Source organism: Centrocercus urophasianus, unplaced genomic scaffold (genome assembly GCF_019232065.1).
Source record: "Centrocercus urophasianus isolate 14NV4802_14NV808 unplaced genomic scaffold, USGS_Curo_1.0 seq_15, whole genome shotgun sequence".
Classification (NCBI taxonomy): Eukaryota; Metazoa; Chordata; class Aves; order Galliformes; family Phasianidae; genus Centrocercus; species Centrocercus urophasianus.
Window position 1 is genome coordinate 40,632,228 of NW_024884697.1, and position 19,964 is coordinate 40,652,191.

Genomic DNA, 19,964 nt, shown 5'->3' on the forward strand with positions numbered 1-19,964 from the left:
GAATAACTGACCTCAGAAGGACATAGTATTTGCTGTCAAATGCAATGAAATTGAGTATCTACACACTCAGTAATAGTTTCTCCATTTCAGCTGCATCAGATACAAGAAACGGTATAAGTGATTTCAAAATTGGTTAATTCAAGGCCCTTCTCTCTCAGTTTTGAAATCTATTTCTATTTCCTCATCAGGGAAAAGATAAAGCAATTCAAGCTGAGCTGGTATTCTAATTATACTTCAGTGCAGTAACAGATTTAGCTAAAGTTGGAAAATAAATTTCAAAAGCTTTAAAATAATTTCTAAGAAGTGCTGCTGTATGTCATCTGTTATACAGCTTGTTTGTTTTACTTGAAAAATATGGAGTGATAATAAAAGAATAAATTACAGTTAAGGACTCATTTCTTATTTCAGTGAAAAGTGATTACTTGTCACAAGTGGTTTTGAGACCTCTCTCTCCCCAACCCACCAACAGTTTTCTGTTTCAAGAGAATACATTCTGACAGGATACAGAGCTCAAAAGATTGTGTTTTGGTGGAGTTCTGTTGTGTTTCAGTCATTATTGAAGTGAGAAAAAGCAAAACAAACATATTGTTGTCATGTCTATTTTTCATCAGTTATTTCAGAATCCCAGAACTGAAACCAGATGTGCTTTGATTTTCTTCTTCAAGTCCTGTTTGAAAAGGCCGAATAATATAGCTGTAAAATGCTTGTCTCTACTATGTTGTAGTCAAAAGCTTAACAAAAGTCAGCAATCTTATGACACTCATGACATCTGAGTAATTGCTGCAGACTTTAGGAAAGCACTTGCAGTATTTTCATATTCTTAAAAAATAAAAATAAAAATAGTCTATTCCTGAAGCAATTCCATGCCACTCATTATTTCACAGCCTTTGATATCATGTCCTTACATTCATATGCAGAGTACAAAGAAGTGAAGCAGTGATAGTCTTCATAGCAATTAACTACAGTGCATTGTGCTATTAATCTGCTTGAAAATGTGCGACCTCTGTCCATGTATTTACACGCAGTTATGTTTGGAGTTAAATTACTTAAATCTGGGGTGCAAGTATAATTTTCAACCACACAAGTATAAAGACAAACTAGGTGTTATAGTTTTTTATGGATTTCCAAAAGACATTTGACAGAGGAAACTAATGAATACTAGCACATTTGAAGAATAGAGATCCTTGCATACCTAAATAACTTGTATAAAGACAGGAAACAGGTGACAGGAGTATATTTTACTCTCTTCATAATCGGTCAAGAAATGTCATCAGAAGAGCTCTGTTGAAGTCTTAGCTGTGATCTCTACTAATCCACATAGCCCAGAGTAACAACAAAACATGTAGCTATCTTACATTAAAGTCAAAGGCAGACTTTGAAGACTTGTAGTAAGACATTGCTAGATAGTCTCAGCAAGAAAATGTCATATGAAGCTCTATGTAGACATACATAAAGTGACACATATGAAATAATCATGGCTTCACATATTATCTTCATGGCAGACATTGAAATGACTGTTATTAAGCAAGGACAAGTTTGCAGCAGGGCAAATTGAAGTAGACACTTCTGTGAAACTAGCAGCTCCATAGCAGAAGCCCATTTATAACATTTCATTTTAATATTTATTTGAGTTCGAACAAAGAGTCAAAGAGAATCTTCATCTTCTACTGTAAAGATCCATGAGTTCCTCACACTTTGAAGCAGTTATTCTCCTTCGTTTACGAAAATGATATAGTATAATTAGATGTAACTTTTTTTAAAAAGAGCAATAAAGATGATCAGTGGTACAGAACAGTATCAATACACCAAAATAGGTGGTCAAGGACTTCGCATCTTTGAAAAATGATGATTTACAGTGGATGTGATAGAGAACTAGAAATCACATAAAGCATGATGAGGGTGAGTTAAAACTGCCTGCTTTTGTGTACTCCAACAACTAAAAGCAGTCAAGTAAAGTCAGTTGGAGTAAATCTCAGTGTAAACAGAGGACATGCTTCATAGAATAGGTTGAAAAACAGAAAAACCCTTTAGCAAATAGGACATTAGTCTCAGTCAGTGCTCACTCAAGGACCATCTTTACTAAATAGTTTTCAGTTCTTTTAATTACACATGTTCAAATATTTAAAAAGCCAAACAACCAAACAAACAAACAAACAAAAAAACAGACTAGTATTTATAGGAAACAATGTAATTTTATTCTTCTTTGATCCTTCACCAGGGCATCAGGGAAAGTTTAGGGATTGTTCATTACAGAAAGAGACATAATTAAAGGGTGTAAACAGAAGCCAGAGGGTTCTAGAACCAAAAATCAGAAAAGAACATCAAAAGTCATTCTACTATATTTATCATCACTGTAAAAATATAGATTTTTTTTTCCCTAGTGGACTTTGGAAAAGTAGGCAGAATGTTATGTACTGAACTACCTCCTGTGGGAGGAAATCATATTGGATAGGAAAGAATTTAGTGTCAGAAGTTTTGAGGGAAAAGAAAATCGGACTTTGTGTACTATATATTTCAGAGACAATTGGAATACAATTTTCAAAAAGGATTTGGGGAATAATTTTATTTCAAGTTGTTTTTTGTTTGGTTGGATTTTTTTATTTGGTTGTTTTAATTTACTGTACTACTATTCTGTGCTGGAGCCCTTAATGTAACTACATCTAGAGTTGTATTTTCTTATATTTTCTTTCTTATAATTCTCTCTTTTTTTGAAAGGGTTTTCAAGGAATACTGATGCACATGAAACATGAGGGAATGGGTGAGTAACACAGACATAACTGAAAAATTTATGTCTTTGTTTCCTTCTGCTAAATCATTTTATGTATCTCAGTAGAGTGGTACATTTACCTTTTCATGCATAAAAGTGTATCCCATCATATTCCTTCATTCAAACATATTTATTAAAACATTACAGGCAGCTGCTACACAATAAAGACTAGAAATTTCTATTTTGTTTTCTGCTTACCATACTTTCAAGATTTCTACAGAGACAGGTATAATTTATGACTTCCCGTGCAGCTTAGGCAGGAGATCGGTTCCAAACAGATTAGCACTGTCAAAATTTCAACTATCTATTTATGCTTAGCAGCAGAAAATTAGATATCTGTGTGACTTTGCTAGAAGAAATTTACGTGCTCAAGGAATCGAGCTGCTTTCACAGTAGACAAGGATTCCGAAGGTCTGTATTTTAGATGTTATTTAAATCTTCTTATAAATCTAGACATAATGTTACACTGCCACAGTGCCACTAAGATTACAGAATAAAAATATATCAATCCAAAACTTCCCTCATCTTCAAAATACTAAACAAACTGCACATCTAAATATGAAAGTGTATATCAGCAAAGTTTTTAAAAAGCAATAAATTGGTATCGCTGGCAATGTATGCTATAGTACTGTTTTGCTCCAATTTATAGGAGGGAGAGGAGGTTCTTTTATTACCTATATACTGCCTCGCTCCAATTTATAGGAGGGAGATGAGGTTCTTTAATATCTGTATACCCGGTGTGAGATTAAGAAACAACGGTTCATATGTTGTTGCATCCAGTTTATTACTAAGACCTAATCAGGGAGACGGGGAAGGGAAGGAGTGCGATAGAAAAGATGGAAAAGAAGCAGGAGTTGCGTAAAGCGGGGAGAGTCACCAGCAGGATCCAGCAGCGGTCCCATTGCACGGTGTTTGAAGGTCCCAGGCAGACGCAGCAGAAGACGGGGAGCAGCAGCGTGGCCGGCCTTGGGCAGCAGGCAGGTAGACAAAGAAGTCGAGGAGCCAATTCTTGAAGCAGCAACAGCGGTCAGGCAGCAGGCTCAGGAGAGTTCGACAGTATGCAGGAATCACCTCAATCTTCAGGAATCCCTCTTCTTCTTCATGAGGAATCTGTTGTCAGAACCCTCCGTTCTTCATGAGGAATCTGTTGTCAGAACCCTCCATTCTTCATGAGGAAATTTCTGGCCATAATTTTCTTTAAGATGAGTAACCTTCTCATCAGAAAATAAATAAATAGATAGGTAGGGAGGTAGACAGATAAAAATAAATCTACAAATAAATTTATTATAAAATAAGAAACCCTTATAAAAGTCAGATGTGCACTGAGTAAAATAAACTATAAATATAAATGTCCGCAAGTCAATCTTCCCTTGTTCCCTTGACCTACATTATTTGCAGTTGTTTCACTTAATCTTAATTCTCAGTTCAACAACTTTAAAGATTATCTGACTTGCAATAAAATCTACCCAATTTTCTCTTTCTCCCTGTAGCTGGAAAACTTTCCTGGATCTTCTCCCTTGATTTCTCAGGAGTGTCTCCTCACTTTCAGTGATTCTTAGAGCCTCTAAGATGACCTTATTTCCTCCTCTAGGACCCTCTCATGTTTCAGAGTAGTGGCTGTCTCATTGAAGTAGCCATCTCCCTTGTCTCTGGAATATATAAGCACACCAACAACCATCATTACTGTTGTTATTAAACAAACAGAACATATTTCAGAGGAACAGCAAGAACAAAGATATGTCATACTAATTGCAATTAGCAAAACACAAAGACTAACTATGAAGAAGTAAAATTTATAGCATTCTTAGAAATAGTCTGAAAAAGGGAGGGAATAAAGTAAATGGATTTTCAGCTTAATCTACAGATGTTCAGATATGATGAAATGTTTCAAGTTTCATCAATTAATAAGCCCTAAGAGGAACCACTTAACTTACTTAAATGGATAAGTGATAGAGATCTTAAATTTTTTACAATCCAAATTGCTTCTTATTGTATCTCCATTTAGATATATATGTTCTATGCATATGGATATCTTATCTTGCAAAGTGCTGAATTCAGCTCAGAAACCAGTCCTGTAAACCTTATGCAACAGTTCCTCCATCAGCTTGTTAACTTTTCATAATTCCTGACTGCTATCCAGTTGTTGTAAGCAAGTCAATCCACTGGCTTTTAAAATTAAAGCAAGTAACACTGCAAGTGTTTTCTAAATCTGCTATGCATGTTTTAATTTTCTTAGCCTGAATTCCTAACAGGTGATGATCTGTGGTAAACTGAACATGTGCATTTTATAAATTCTCTACAGAGACAGAAGGTATCAAAAGCAAATGACTGAGTTTTAGACTTTTCAGTAAGTAATTCTAATGCCACTGAGGTCAGTACAACAACTTATTTTTTGATAAATATACGCATTGTTAACTGGTATTATGCAACACCCAGTATGATGCAGACATCCATTTGTTAAAACTCTGAATAATTCTAGTCTCCAGATCTACAATCCTATTAACTTTCTTCTTTATTCTAAAATACACATAAAATGGAAGAAAAGCAGCTTGGGAATGATTGGGCTAGATTTCATGTGTCATGTAATACTTCTATGACTAACTCCTCATGTTTGGATTGGCAAGAAATACATTAGCTTAGCTTTATTTTGATTAACACTGTCATCTAACCAAATGGCAAGAAAGTCAGGATGTAAATGTGGAAATACAGTATGAAATATGAAATCAGATAACAGTTTCCTGGAGGTAGACTCTGCGCAATCAGAAAACAAAACCTCCAAATAATTAACCTCTGCATCATATTAATTCCAATCTCTTCTTCTCCCAGCTTTTCTTCCTTCATTCTTGCCAAAATTTGATTCTTTTGATAGAAGAATGTAGGGTAGTACATTAAATAATCTGATATTTCCTAATATATAATTATTCTAAACAATTCTTAGCGACATTTCCAGCAATAAATGTGGCTTTATACACAGCAGAATTGTAATGTTCAAGACAGACTCTGATGCTTCTGAAACCTTCAGAGAAACAGAGGAACAGGAAAGAGCAGTTTAATTACTCTTAACGATAAGCCAGACATTTAGTTAACCAAGAGTATTACTTTCTCAGAATTCAAATAAATATAATATCACAGCTCTTTAACATTTCAATTCAGTTGTCAACAAAAAGCCTTATAAAAATATTAAATTTATTTTGACATTCATCCTGGACAGAAATAACAGTCCTTATATATCTGGGAGTTTGGTACAATTGATTGATATGTGTAACAGGTAATAAGGATCTCATATTACTGCCAAGAAAAGGCAATATATTTCTCTCACCTTTGGTTTTTTCATGCTTATTTTGGATTTTAAAAGTTCAAATTAATGACTACATAAGACCAGAAATGATTACAACAGTTCATTTTGATACAATAAGTACTATTGGTTAAAAGGACTGCTCTATCTTAATGCTATGTCTTCTCCAATGACTGGTATTTTTTGCCTCATAATCAGCAATGTACAGAGAAGGTACACTTTGGTGAAGTAGAATAAATGTCATCGCTTCTTATCATATACAACGTTTAAAAAGTAATGTCAGCACTAAATCATAACCTTGTTGAAAGGATTGCAGTTGGAACATATGTTGCATCAAACTTGTAATTTTTTTATTTGATATGGCAGTTACAATGACTAGAAAAACGGGCTTGAAAATGAACTGCTTTATGAACACAAACTGTGACTAAAATACATTTCATTTCACACAGAGATATCAATGTTCATGACAGATTTTCAAAAGTTTAAGTGAATAGAGTATTAAATACTGAGATTGAAAATATATCATTTTAATTTTCACAGCATCGACATTTTTTTCAAATCATTTATTCAGTGTGTTGATATACTTAAAAAATGGAAGCTACATTACAATCAAATTTAATATATTTGGAAAAGAAATATATGCTATTTATTCATAAATAACTCTATTTTCCACAGAGATAAAAAACTTGAACATTTTGTTTTCTTGGCTAGTGGCTATTCTTGCATTTCTGATTATCATGTGAGAAATTTTATCTTCCTACAGAAATATTTAAATAATTATAAAACTAACTCTCACAGAAATGTGTACAGATAACAATAGTCACAAAAACCTGCTAAGGGTTAGGGTACAGAAGGAGGAACTTTCACAGTTCTGAATTTACAAAACATTAAGAAATTCAAAGCATCTGATTTACTTCAGAGGTTCATTATATTATTTTTCTATTACATTTTTTTAATTAAAAAATAATCATTTGCACCTACACTTTTGTTATTTTAAAAGAAAAGTAGCATAGCCAATTAGCACTTGCAGTTTTTCCATAAGGTTTAAGAAAATGGACACATTGATATTTCTAAGTGTGATAGAAATTCTGTTCTGGATAGTCTGGGATTGAGAATACCTACAAGAGGATTGGTGCTGAGAATATTTTGAACTGCTAGAATGCCTAAGTCTAAGTTCTTAGCTTGTGCCCAACAAATCAATTTTAACACAAAGATTTAAACAAATGGTAAAACTCATTTACTAAATAAATTTTTTAATTGTAGCAAGTTTTATATATTGAAACATATTTTCCCACACAGTCCTTTTTTTTTTTAGTTTTATATGCTTTATAATAGAGCGTTGTGATTGTAACATAGGGAGGTGGTGAATTCTTCTGTGGTGATTAAATGTATTGAATATTCCACTCATTAAATTCTTGAATTTTTTCATATACAGTTAGTGAACTAAAATTTAAAAACACACCAGGTTACAGGGTAAGAAATGTCTCTATGTTAATGTCATGTAGAGGTTACGGTTTAATTACTACTATAAACGTAGTGGGAATGGAATACAATGGAATGGAATGGAATATAGGTAACCTGGGAGGAATATGAGATATTTTCCAAGGAGCTAGGGATCAAGTTAGGAAAGCTGAACCTAGACACTCATGGGAAACAAAAAAGAGCTTCTATAAGGACATCAGTGACAAAAGGAAGACAAGATAAAATGTGGTTCCTCTTCTTAAAGAAATAGAAAACCTGGTTACCCTACACTAAAAAGTCTGAGATTTTGCCCCAATGTTTACTTGCATCACAGGCCTTTAGGCCCCAGAGTCTACACTGGGTGGCTGTAACAAAGAAGATAAACTTTCAGTAGAAGATCACGTCAGGCAAAACTTGAGCAAACTGGATATTCACTAGTCCGTTTGCAACGATAGGATACAGCCACAAGTACTGAGGGAGCAGGCAGATGTGATTACAGGACTGCCCTCTCAATTGTGGCAACTGGTTAAAGTGCTTGAAGACTGGAGAAAAGCAAATGTCACTCCTATTTTCAAAAAGAGCAAGAAGGAGGACCCAGGGAACTACAAGCTGGTCAGCCTCACCTCAACTGAAGAGATGGAAGCCAATTTTAGGCACAGAAAAGAGAAGAAAATCATCAAAAGTACTGTCTTTCATAAGATCTGAGAGATTAGCTGTTAAAGTATGGGTTGGATGAGCTAACTAGTGAAGTGAGTTGAAAATTGTCTGAACAGTCAGAACCAGAGGGAGGTAAATGGTATATGTTGACTGAGAGTTGACTTAGAGTGACTACTGGATTATCCCAGAGGTTAATACTGGATCCATTTCTGTTTTAACATCTGCATTAATAGTCTGGACAGTGGGGTATAGTGCACTCTCAGTAAATCTGCCAGTGATAGGACAGAGGGGAGTAGCTGACTCACCAAAGGGCTGTACTGCCTTCCAGAGTAATACTGACAGTCTGGAGAGGTGGGATGACAAAAATCTCAAAGAGTTCATCGAGAAGTGCACAGTGTACTCGGTGAGGAAAACTCCAAGCACTACTAAATGTCCACCCAGCTGGAAATCATCTTTACAGAAAAGAACCTGTGATCCTGGTAGACACCAACATGAATCAGCAATGTGCTCTTGCCACTAAGAATTCTGACTGCATTATGAAAAGTATCACTAGCAGGTAAGGAAAGGTGACCCTTGCCCACTACTCAGCATTGGTGAGGCTGTACCTTGAGTGACTGTGTGCAGCTCTGGGCTGCCAGTATGAGATTGAACATACTGGAAAGAGTCCAACAGAGGGCCACCAAGATGATCAAGGTGCACCACTCTTGAGAGGAGAGGCTGAGAACTGGGGCTGTTCAGATTAGAGGATGGAAGGCTCAGGGGGAATCTTATCAATCTGTATAAATATCTAAAGGGAGGATACAAAGATAATGGAGACATGCTATTTTCATTGGCATCCTGTGCCAGGACAAGAGGCAATGAGCTCAACCTGCAACAGAGAAGGCTCCTTATAAAGCCTGAAAGAAGAGAATTGGCCTCAACACTAAGAGAAATATATATGCATATATATATGTTAGAAACTGAAGAAATAACTAAGAACTGCTAGAAACCAAGCTAAATTAGGCATTTCAGAGCACTCAAAAGAGATTGAGATTAGTACCTCAGTCACAAAATAAACATTTAAAAAAACCACAAAAACAACTGTGATTTCTATGCAGAGAGGATGTTCGTAAGCAAGATATTATGAAAGCAGTTACATTACAACGTTGTTGATCAGATTAGATAGATTTAACCAAATCCAGGCTGATAAAAGATTAATACCCCTTATTCTCTCCAAGGTTCCCCAGATTGTTTTCCTATTTTGAGCACAACACATTTTTAGGTAAATTTCACATGTACTCCAGACTACACTAGCAATCTTTGCATGGTCAGATTCCATTGAAGTGTAATAACTTTAAGTGTAATTCTTTTCTGACTAGAATGGCATTTTCAGAACAAGCCAGTTACAGTGAAATGAAAATTAGTGGCTCAATAACAGGGAAAGTTGACAATGTAGCAAACAGCTTCTTGTTCAGCACTTCAAATCAGCAGTCAGATAAAAAATTTTCAAGAACAAATACAATACTGCAGAGAGTCAGAAAAATATACTTTTGTGGTATATTTTCATTTTTCATTGCTTTTAGATTGAATGCAGAGCATTGTTGATACCTTTGATATACAAACTAATTCTGGCCATCTAGTGGGTTCCCCTTTCAATTTTGTGCTTAGCAGGAAAAAGAACCAGAGCACCACCAGCACATATTGTCGATCATTCCCAACTGTGAAAACACATCTTTTTTGCTGCTTACTACTGGTTCAGCATTTCTCAATCTGCATGACTCCCAGCAATATCTGTCAGTCAAAACAAAAGCATAATTCAAAAGAACACAGTTAGTAGAAGAGTTGGTTCCTATTCATCAACATTGATTTTGCACCAGCTTCCTTTGGAGACATTAGTATAATCCAGTCAAAAAGAGGAAGCACTGTGAGAACTGCTAGATAAAGCATAAATATTGAAATGTAAGGTATTCACTGGAAACTTCTGACTACAGAAAGAAGGCAAACCAAGGATGTCTTCATAAGGAGCTAAAGGATTATCCTTTAGTTCTTCCAAAATTAGTCACCAGTTCTAAACAAACACATTTAATGACATTTTTATGCTGAAATTAGAATCAGACCAAAACTTTCAACTTAATGAGGAAACTAAGTTTGAATAGGCTTAGGATTTAAAATGAATTTGTAATTTGCTTCGCAACTCAATAATTCCCTCTATCTCCTGTTCTGACACATCATTAAAATAAACTCCACTCGAACTGGAAGAAACATCTAGGTTTGTAAAAATGTTAATTTCTGTATATGTATGTGATTTCTTACAAAAGCTTTGTATTCTTGGCTTAGATTTGCATTTATTTTCCACTGTACCTGCTCCCCATGAATTTTAAAGCTTTAAATAATGTCATTGATTCCTCAGCCAGCTGATATAATGCTGCCTGTGCTATTGGCAGTCAAAATTACTCTGTTCAAATATTCATTTTTGTCATATCATTTTCTAGAGGTATCATCCAGAGAAAAAAAAGGCCTGTGCTTCACTTGAGGCACAAAGAAAGTCAGTATGAAAGAAAATTTTCATTATTTTGTTCTTTGTCCAATTCCACTAAACAAATTATTACTTAGCACCTGAGCATTTCAGAAGCGGTGTGAACAACATTTTAGCAGGCAGAGAGTGATTATAACAGATGGCATCAACATAGCCAACCTATCGACAATTTATCTTTACCGTCGAAGCTTCCCAAAGTCAAAAATTCCAGCTGAGAAGAGGCAAGAAGCTTTATACTCAGCAAATACACAGTAGTAGTTAAAAATGAAGTAAAAAGTAAACCTGGACTCATTTTTTTTAAATATCTTTTAGAGTTGTTTAAATGCAGAGGACTCTGTCAAATGAAACAATACTAATGAAAAGCAGCTTTGCTTGCCTTGATAAAATTGACTGTATAAATCCACAAATATTGACATTTTTCTTAATATTTTAGGAACATGCAAAGATTCCAAAATTGTTAGAATGTATATTTTTCAAATCCTAAATCAATGTATGAATGAAACTTGATTTTATTTTGTCTTGAACTGAAAATAGAAGTTCTCTAAATGGATGGGGAACCTAAATATTCCGTATAACATGTAAGATAGGCATCTTTATACCCACTATAGTTAGGGGTAAACTCAGAATAGATACATATTTTATTGTCCACTGAATAGCTAATGCCTATCAAGCAATTAATTCCATCTGAAATATTAATATAATTTTTAATCAATATACCTCTTAACAAAAACAGGTGAAGGAGATAAGAGTTATTTTCTCCCTTTAAAACATGACACTTTTTATCACTACACTGAGATACTACTTGAATTCACACTATGAGAAAAGAAATAATTTTATATTTGAAGTTTACAGAGCAAAAAAAAAGGCATTATTATATAAAAAAATAAAATATTTGAAAAGTTAAGTGGCAACTGTAATATTCATTTAACAACATAATCTCTTTCCTAAAACAAACAAACAAATTCCTCAGATTGATGCCACATTATTATTCAAAGACTGCATTAGAGCTGTACCCCTCATAAAGTTAGCTCTTTAAAATAAATCCCACAAAACTCTCTGTAAGAGTTCACATTTTCAAAACATAAAATATTATGAAAACAAATTAATAAATAATGAAAACTATCAGGAAAAATTTTTTTAGTCCATGGTTCGAGGTAGAATTAAAATTGCTAAATAGGTTTTCTGCACCTAATTTTTTTTCATGTTTTATCAGTTATTTCAACTAAACCTGTTTTAATTTCATAGACAATTAAGCAGAATGACCAACATTAACATCTTTTGTGTCTTCCTCTTGAAAATAATCAAATTATATCTCCAAAAAATATAGATGTAATTACTGTTATTCAGTGAATTAGCAGGAGAGATTTGCAAAACAGTATTCTACTCTGCAGCCAAGAATATAATGATATCTCTCTGTTTCAGATCAATAGACTATTTGAAAATGATCACAAAGACCTACCTGCCAAAAAAAATCCAAAACGTAGCTCTTTTTAATATAAACAAGAAAACTAAAATTAATGAGAATGTCAATAAGGAGTAGATTACATAAAGTAAGCTTACACTGTTTCCGTAAAACAGCTCAATTCACACTTTGATTATAATCACCTTATTTCACAAGTAAGCCCTCCCAAGAAATTCTATCTTTGACATAAAGACATTATTTCTAAAATAATTCTACCAGTTCTCATTTGTTATCACTGGAAGTAAAAATAGTTGTGTGCATTTAAAAAAAGTTTGATTACTTTTTAGCACTTATTACACCAACGTAGATTCACAAATCAGACCATTTGATTAACTTCTTCTAAAATACTGTTTATTTTAAATGACTCCTTTAAGCACTACTTCTTCAACTGGAGGTATACTGCTACCAAACCAAAATTTGTCATATTCACCTCCCAGAAAATGTTCTTGTCATCCTATTTTTAATAGCACTACATTGTCATTAAGGCAAAAGGAAAGTGCTTATTTTTAGCAGAGTATTTTACTTCCAACCTGAAGAAACAGGAGAGCCACTTATTTGTAAACTATCACTAAGTTTAAATCCATCAATAAACTCTAGAAATATAGGTGCCATGTTATATATTTTGTTATTATAAAATCACAGAATTCTTTTGTAAACTTGCAAATGATTACAATTTATTGCACAACTTTCAGTAGCTCCCAGATACGCTAAATCCTAACATACCTATTTTAAGGCACGTTAAAAAAGAAAAAGAATCAAATGTTAACTTGTCTGGCCTAGCAAATTCATTCATAGGTTTATTCTAGCGAGCTTCTTCCCCTTTAACTATCTCAATAAAAAACTACCATATATTTCAGTGTCAATATGTCAGCTCAAGACCTTGGTTACTGTGACTTTCTATACTACATAACATGTAGGTTGTTCTTATTATCATATGCCTCTGAAAAAGAAGCTTAATCTGCCAAATCTATCTCTGAGCTTTGCAATGACATTATGACAATGCACTGCTATTAGAACAACTTGTCATAAAGCAACAGTATCTGCTAACTGAATGGTAATTTGTACAAGAATAACCCTGTGTGTCACAGACCATTTCTGAGGGAGCAGTGAAAGCGCATAATGGAGAAAGACGTTATATTCTGATAACATTTTTCATTCCTCACAGTTTCCCTTTCTTTTACACTTCTTCCGCATGAGCAAATTTAGATTGAATCAACAATTCCCAATTAACACAGAGAGAGATTTATAGAAATGCTTTTTTAAGGAGTTCGTAATAGCATGTAAGTATAAGCAACAAAGACTTCACAGATTACTGCTTCCCAAGCAGTGCAGGAGGGGCCCACGGTGTCCCCCTGCAGCCTGTGGGTGCCATGTGGAGCAGATATCCACGTAGAATTAGTGGACAAGGAGGGAGGGGAAAGTGCTTATAATTCTCATTCTCTAATCTGTTATTAGAAGGCAATAAATTGCATTCATCTCCCTTTATATTAGGTCTGTTTTACTAGAGTCAGTAATTGGTGACTAATCTCCCTGCCCTTTTCTCAACCCAAGAGTCTTTTTTCGTTGTATTTTCATGTCACTCCTGCTCCTTTGAGGAGGGAGACAGAGAGCAGTGTGGTGGTCCTCAGTTTCCACTAATGTTAAAACATCACATATATATGAAATAAGAATGTCAGAGGCCTTTTAACCCTTCTGGTCCTCCAAACATTTCTTTAGTGTTGCTCACATTATCCACTGTATCAGAAACAGATAATTAACAGGGCATATTTTCTGAAACTAAGTTTAAACAGATAGTAGATAACTGTTCCTAGCTTGACGTTGCTGAATGCTCAAGTGTGGGATGAGAGAGATTCAGAATATATTATCTGGCTCTTTTTGACTCCTAATACTCTTGACATGAAACAAAATCTGTTTTCTTGACTAGCATTTGTTCCCTTGTAGTTCTCCCAGATAAAGAGCATGTGAGCAGAATTCAGGCTAAAATTTTTTTGTTGTATAAGAGAGGGAAATAGGGAGAATATAACTTTAGTTGACTGCTTAGAAGTGTAGTTATTAAAGTGTTTTGCAATTTGGAAAGAAATTGAGCTTATACCTTCTAAATATGGATTACCATTCAGAGACTACAATTTTAGAAAAACAAATGGCTACAAAAGAAAAAAAAAAAAAAACCCAAACACAAACAACAACAAAAATATAAGAAAACAAAACATAAACAGAAAAAAAAAAAAACCACCCAAAAAACAACCAACAGCAAACCTTTTTTTATCTTCACATACACTAAATTTCCAAATTCCAAAATTTTAACCATATGTTCTCCTTTAATGGAAGCTCACTATGGCCAGCTCAAAATCTCTTCTAAATCTTTTCACTTAGATGATTTTTGATGTACATAAAACTATTTTAGACACTAAAAATTCTGTAGTCACTTCATTCAGAAGGAAGATCTTATATTAGATAACAGGCTCAGATTAAAATAAAATTGATTTAGAAGTATATTTGTATTCTATTACTCTCATCCACTGCAAAAATTATTGAGATAAAAGCAAATCATTGCTGATTCTTAATGTATTTTATAAAACCATTCAGTAATAAGATGCACTGAAGCATTTATTTAAATTAGGCAAATATTTTGACAGCCCATTCTTTCATTAGACTGAATTCAGTCTCAAATCACATAGTCTTCTCATCCTTCCATAAACCCTTCTCTCCTACCTATGATCTCTAATTCTGGTTATCTGTCTTCACTAATGCTTAATTCAAATCAAAATTCAGAAAGGGATAAGAAGGGTTAGTCTACACAGGTGGACACAGATATTCACACTCTTCCAGCTAGGCAGATTGAAACTAAGTGCAGCTCAGAAGCTATGCAGCTGTGGTAGCACTATTCTTGAGTTAATCATATGCTACCTCTCAGCAGGAGAATGACAGTCTATCTTACAACTGGAGAATAAATGAAAAAGACTTCTTTTGCCTAACAAAAGAACCAGTGAGACAGAGTATGGTCTGCTATCTCTAAACATACTGGGGGGTAAATGTTAGAAAGGAATACAGGCTTTATAAACTGAAGGACACTGTTGGCACAAGAGCAAGTGACTAAAAACTCACTATGAATAAGTTCAAGCTGTGAATCAAAATACTTTTATCCAGCAGAAGATGTACATTTTGATCAGCCTTCCAGCAGTGCTACCCACTAATAGTTTTTCCAGTTTTCTCATGGGAATTCACAAGTTTATGAAAGAGCCTATGAATTACGTACCCAGCATTACAGTGGTTGGACTGAATGATTTCCAGTTCTTTGTTCTCATATGCAACTGGTGTGTGTGAGAATAAATATTTCTGCATTATCCTATGCTTTTTTTTTATGTTGTCCTACATCTAGCATACCTTCTTATTTTCATATCGGGGATCTATTTTAGTGCATAGACTACTATCTGAAAAGATATTCCTAGTAATGTAGTTCAAATGTATTCATCCCCTTCCTGTCAAAATGGTTGTCCCAGATTTTCTAGTCTTAACTCATTCTGGTTACCTATGCAATTTGAAAAATCTTGTAGCTATTCTTAACTTTAAAGTGTGCCATTCAATGTCGCTAACAGTGCACTGCTGCAGTTTGCATCACTTTTAAATAACCAGAACATTATTTAAGCCATGCACTGATTAGGCAGGTTCAATTGCACTCGTATTTAAAGCAAATATGAGAAAAAAACTTCTAATAATCAAACTCTTGACTACAAAATCAATGCACTGTTTAATAAAATGGATTACTTTCAAAGAAATACTGATGTCTGCATACAAATACTCCTGAAAATTTGGGATCCTTCATCTTTATTTGATAGTTAAAGAGATCCTACTAGAAGATGAAACTTGCCATTTATATGATTTTTCTGTCTGAGTAAATGGAAATACTTACAAAGGATAGCTTTAGCCAAGAGAAATGGTTCCCACAGAGACATTTTACAGGTAGAAAAAGAGAAAACTTTTTCAAAGACAAATTTAGATCAGGAGACTAACTTGGGTTTCCTGAAATGCCCTTTGAAGATATCTGACCCAGAAACAGTGGAAAATCATTAGGACTGGACACAATACATTGAATCATCCCTGAATTAAAAAAAAAATCAAACCCCTCCCACAGTGCTAATCCAACTTAGATCTTTGAATATTATTTTTCCTTCACCTGCTACTAGATCTGGCATTTTCTGACCTACAATGTAATTAAAGTGCCATAGATTTTAATTTTTTTTAAAGCCTTCTTCAGATCTTATCAGTTGGACCAGTGCCAAGTCCAATACCAAGACCCAAGCTATTTCCCCTTGAGGTATGAAGCTTCCATTGGGCAGAAAATCCTTTGTACAGAGACAAGAAGACAGCAGGTTCTGAAAATTGGAAAGAGTTGTACAGTACAAACTCTGCTTCGAAAGTAACGCCTTCTCTTTTCTTATGTTGCCAACAACATCAGAGGAAGATGTTGGTGCTATGGCAGTTGAGATTGAACCCTGCCACTGATATTCCATTACATTTTGTTCCTATTGACAGATTGCACCAGAGTAGTCTGACAAAATGACATCTGTTATAGAAGTGTTTGCGGACCAAAGCCGTGTCACTGAGTTCCTCCATGCAAAAAAAAAAAAAAAACCCACCCACTGACATTCACTGACATTTGTTGAACATTCATGGAGACCTAAGAGAGGATGTGAGCACAGTGAGGTGGGTGCTGAGTTTCAGTAGTGGTGACAGCAAAATGAAAGACATGTTCCACATGACCATGCAGATTTTTTACAAGTATGGTATGCAGGCTCTTGTTCATCAGTGGTGAAAATGCATAGCTAATGGTGATGTCTATGTTAAGAAACAGTGTTTTACAGCTGTCAATTTTCTCTATCAAATACTGTATCCGCTGCATTTATTTCCATGGAAATAAATAGGAGGCATTACTTTCAGAGTAACCTATGTAGAAGCACTGTTTATAATGCAGACAAACAAAGGATGACCTATTATTTTCTTCAAATAAAAAAGGATATTAACAAGAAACATTCTCTGCAGATATTATTTTCTTTTTTTCTCCTAATTTCTCTCGTTTTCTGAAAGAAGTCACTTTGAAAACCATGTCAAACGAAACTTGTATATTGGTGCTCTTTGTAAATATCTTTAAGAATTTCATTTTAAAGGAAAAAAATCTTCTCACAATTCAAATAATATAAAGCAGCTGTTAATGTTTTACTGATAAATTGCCAAGGTCAATCTGTTAGACAGGGTATATCTAGTCATGTTTAGAGGTGTGAAAAAAGGTTTTAAATCATAATTTTGCCTCAAGTTGGAATTTACTTTCCATAATTATTTTGATTTTTCTCATTTGCTCTAATGTGTGCTACCATCCTGAGGGGTATTCAGGCTGTATGAATTGATTTTCCACTGGTAATAGCCATGAACACAATGCTTTGTAGCTCAATAAAGAAGTAGAATACCTTTCACTGCATAAAGAAAGTCAAGATTTTTTGTTGTCGAAATATATAATTCTTACCTGTGAAACTTTTTATAATAATAATAAATAATAGTAATAATATAGATTAATAAAATAATTATATAATGAGTCTCCTCTTCTCCAGACTGAACAATCCCAGCTCCCTCAGCCTCTCCTCATAAGATTTGTGCTCCAGACCCCCCATCAGTTTCATTGCTCTTCTCTGGACATGCTCCAGAGCCTCAATGTCTTTCTTGTAGTGAGGGGCCCAAAACTGAACACAGTACTCGAGGTGCGGCCTCACCAGTGCTGAGTAGAGGGGGACGATCACCTCCCTGCTCCTGCTGAGATGCAGATATTCTAAGCTATCATGTAAAGCTACTTAGCATGATATAATATGGTTAAATTAAATAGAATATAAATAGATGAATCTTCAATTGCATTTAAAATGTAAAATATTGGCTGTATCTTGGACACAATTTAGACTGTCTTCTTCGGAGCAGAGTACCTGAACTCTGTCTTTCTTGGATTAATTTGGAGTAAGAGTACTCAAAATTGTAATCTAAACTAGAGGCTGATAAAATTTCAGAAAAACAATAGAAAGAGAAATACAAAATACAAATGAAAATAAAAATTTCATCAATAAAAAGGACATCAACAATTATTCATTTTAATAATTTATGTCCATTTGGCATTTTTTCCAAACAGGTTTTAATTAGAATGTTACTTCAGAGATTATACATATTACAACAACAGGAAAGACAATCTACACACTGTTCTTCCTTCTGCTCCCCTACAAAAAAAAAAGTAGCCATAAAAGCTATTATTTTCCCTACTGATTTGGAGCAACAGAGCTCCATTTTGGTTCTCTTTCTCATGATTCTCGTGGCCAGAGCTCACTGTACAGATTCAGTCTACTTCAGGTACTGATTTTTGGGTTAATGATCAGCTTAGCAGACCATAATAAAACCCTTATCAGAAAAGTGGTAGTTGATTTTGGCCTCTGATGAAGCACGGTTTCACAGAAATGGAAGTTCATTAATTATTAATATGAGGAGCTAGATGGAAGTTAATACTATTTAAGGAACACTGATAGAGAATGGTCATTGTACTTTTCTGAAAGACTAAAGGTCAATAATTAAAGAAAGATTAATTCAATTAATAATGTAATTCTAATTCAAAACACAATGATACAGTTAGCATATATTAAGTTTTCAGCACTAAACATCAACATATTCACTAATACATCTGAGGCATTTTGAAAATATGTAAGTAAAATGTAAAAGATACATTTAAAGGAATTGTTCCTCAGATCTTTACCAATAACGTTGTGTCTTTTCATCACAGTACCCTACCTCTGCCTGTACATACTAATAGGAACAAGGTGTGTTCACAAAACCATGATGAAGTAAATTTAGCATGAGATCTACACAGATGACACCAAACTTGCAGAAAGTGTTGATGTGTCTGGGGATAGAAAGACCCCACAAAGTGATCTGGACAGGCTAGATAGCTGGGTTGAGGCCAACAGGATGAAGTTCAGCAAGACCAAGTGCCAGGTTCTGCACTTTGGCCACAACAACCCCAGGCAATGCTACAGGCTTGAGGCAGAGTTGCTGGAAGACTGTAGAGGAAACAGACTTGGCAGTATTGATTGATGCTTGACTGAACACGAGCCAGCAGTGTGCCCAGGTGGTGAGGGCCAACAGCCAGCAGGAGCAGAAAAGTGATCTTCCTCTGTACTCACACCTGGTGACGCCACACCTCCAGTACTGTATTCAGTTTTAAGCCTCTCACTACAAGAAAGACATTGAGGCCCTAGAAGGTGTCCAGAGAAGGGCACAAAATCTAGCTGGGGATCTGGAGAACAAACCTTATGAGGAGCAGCTGAGGGAGCTGGGATTATTTTGTTGGGAGAAGAGGAAGTTTGGGAGATACTTTTTTGCTCTCTACAACTACCTGAAGGGAGGTTGTGGTTAGCTTCATTCTCCATGTAACTAGTGATAGAACTAGAGGGAATGGCTTTAAGTTGCATTAGGGGGGATTCAGGTTGGACTTTGGGTAATACTTCTCTGAGAGAGTGATCAGGTGCTGGAACAGGCTGAGCAAAGTAGTGGTGGAGTCATAAACCCTGGAAGTATTCAATAAAAATTTAGATGTTGCACTGAGGGATGTGGTTCAGTGGGAAATATTGGTGATGGGTGGATGTTGAGCTGGATGATCTTGGAGGACTTTTCAACCTTGGTGATCTATGATTCTATGATTCCATGATTTGTACACAAAAGCTACATTATTTCTGCCTGAGTGATCTTCTCGTTCTGACTAAAGCTAAGTTAATTGGGTCTTATT

The 19,964-nt window shown here is 34.8% G+C and overlaps 1 long non-coding RNA gene across 2 annotated transcripts in view; it reads right to left on the minus strand.

Moving 5' to 3' along the window:
- Positions 1-3,591: 3,591 nt before the first annotated feature.
- Positions 3,592-19,964, minus strand: part of LOC122158846 — a 90,597-nt gene continuing 74,224 nt past the window's right edge. Inside the window, exon 3 of one of the 2 annotated variants that reach the window (XR_006168312.1) lies at positions 3,592-3,978. This is a non-coding gene — a long non-coding RNA (uncharacterized LOC122158846). Of the gene's footprint in view, positions 4,417-19,964 lie in introns of both variants that reach the window. The other variant, XR_006168311.1, reaches the window with a different exon arrangement.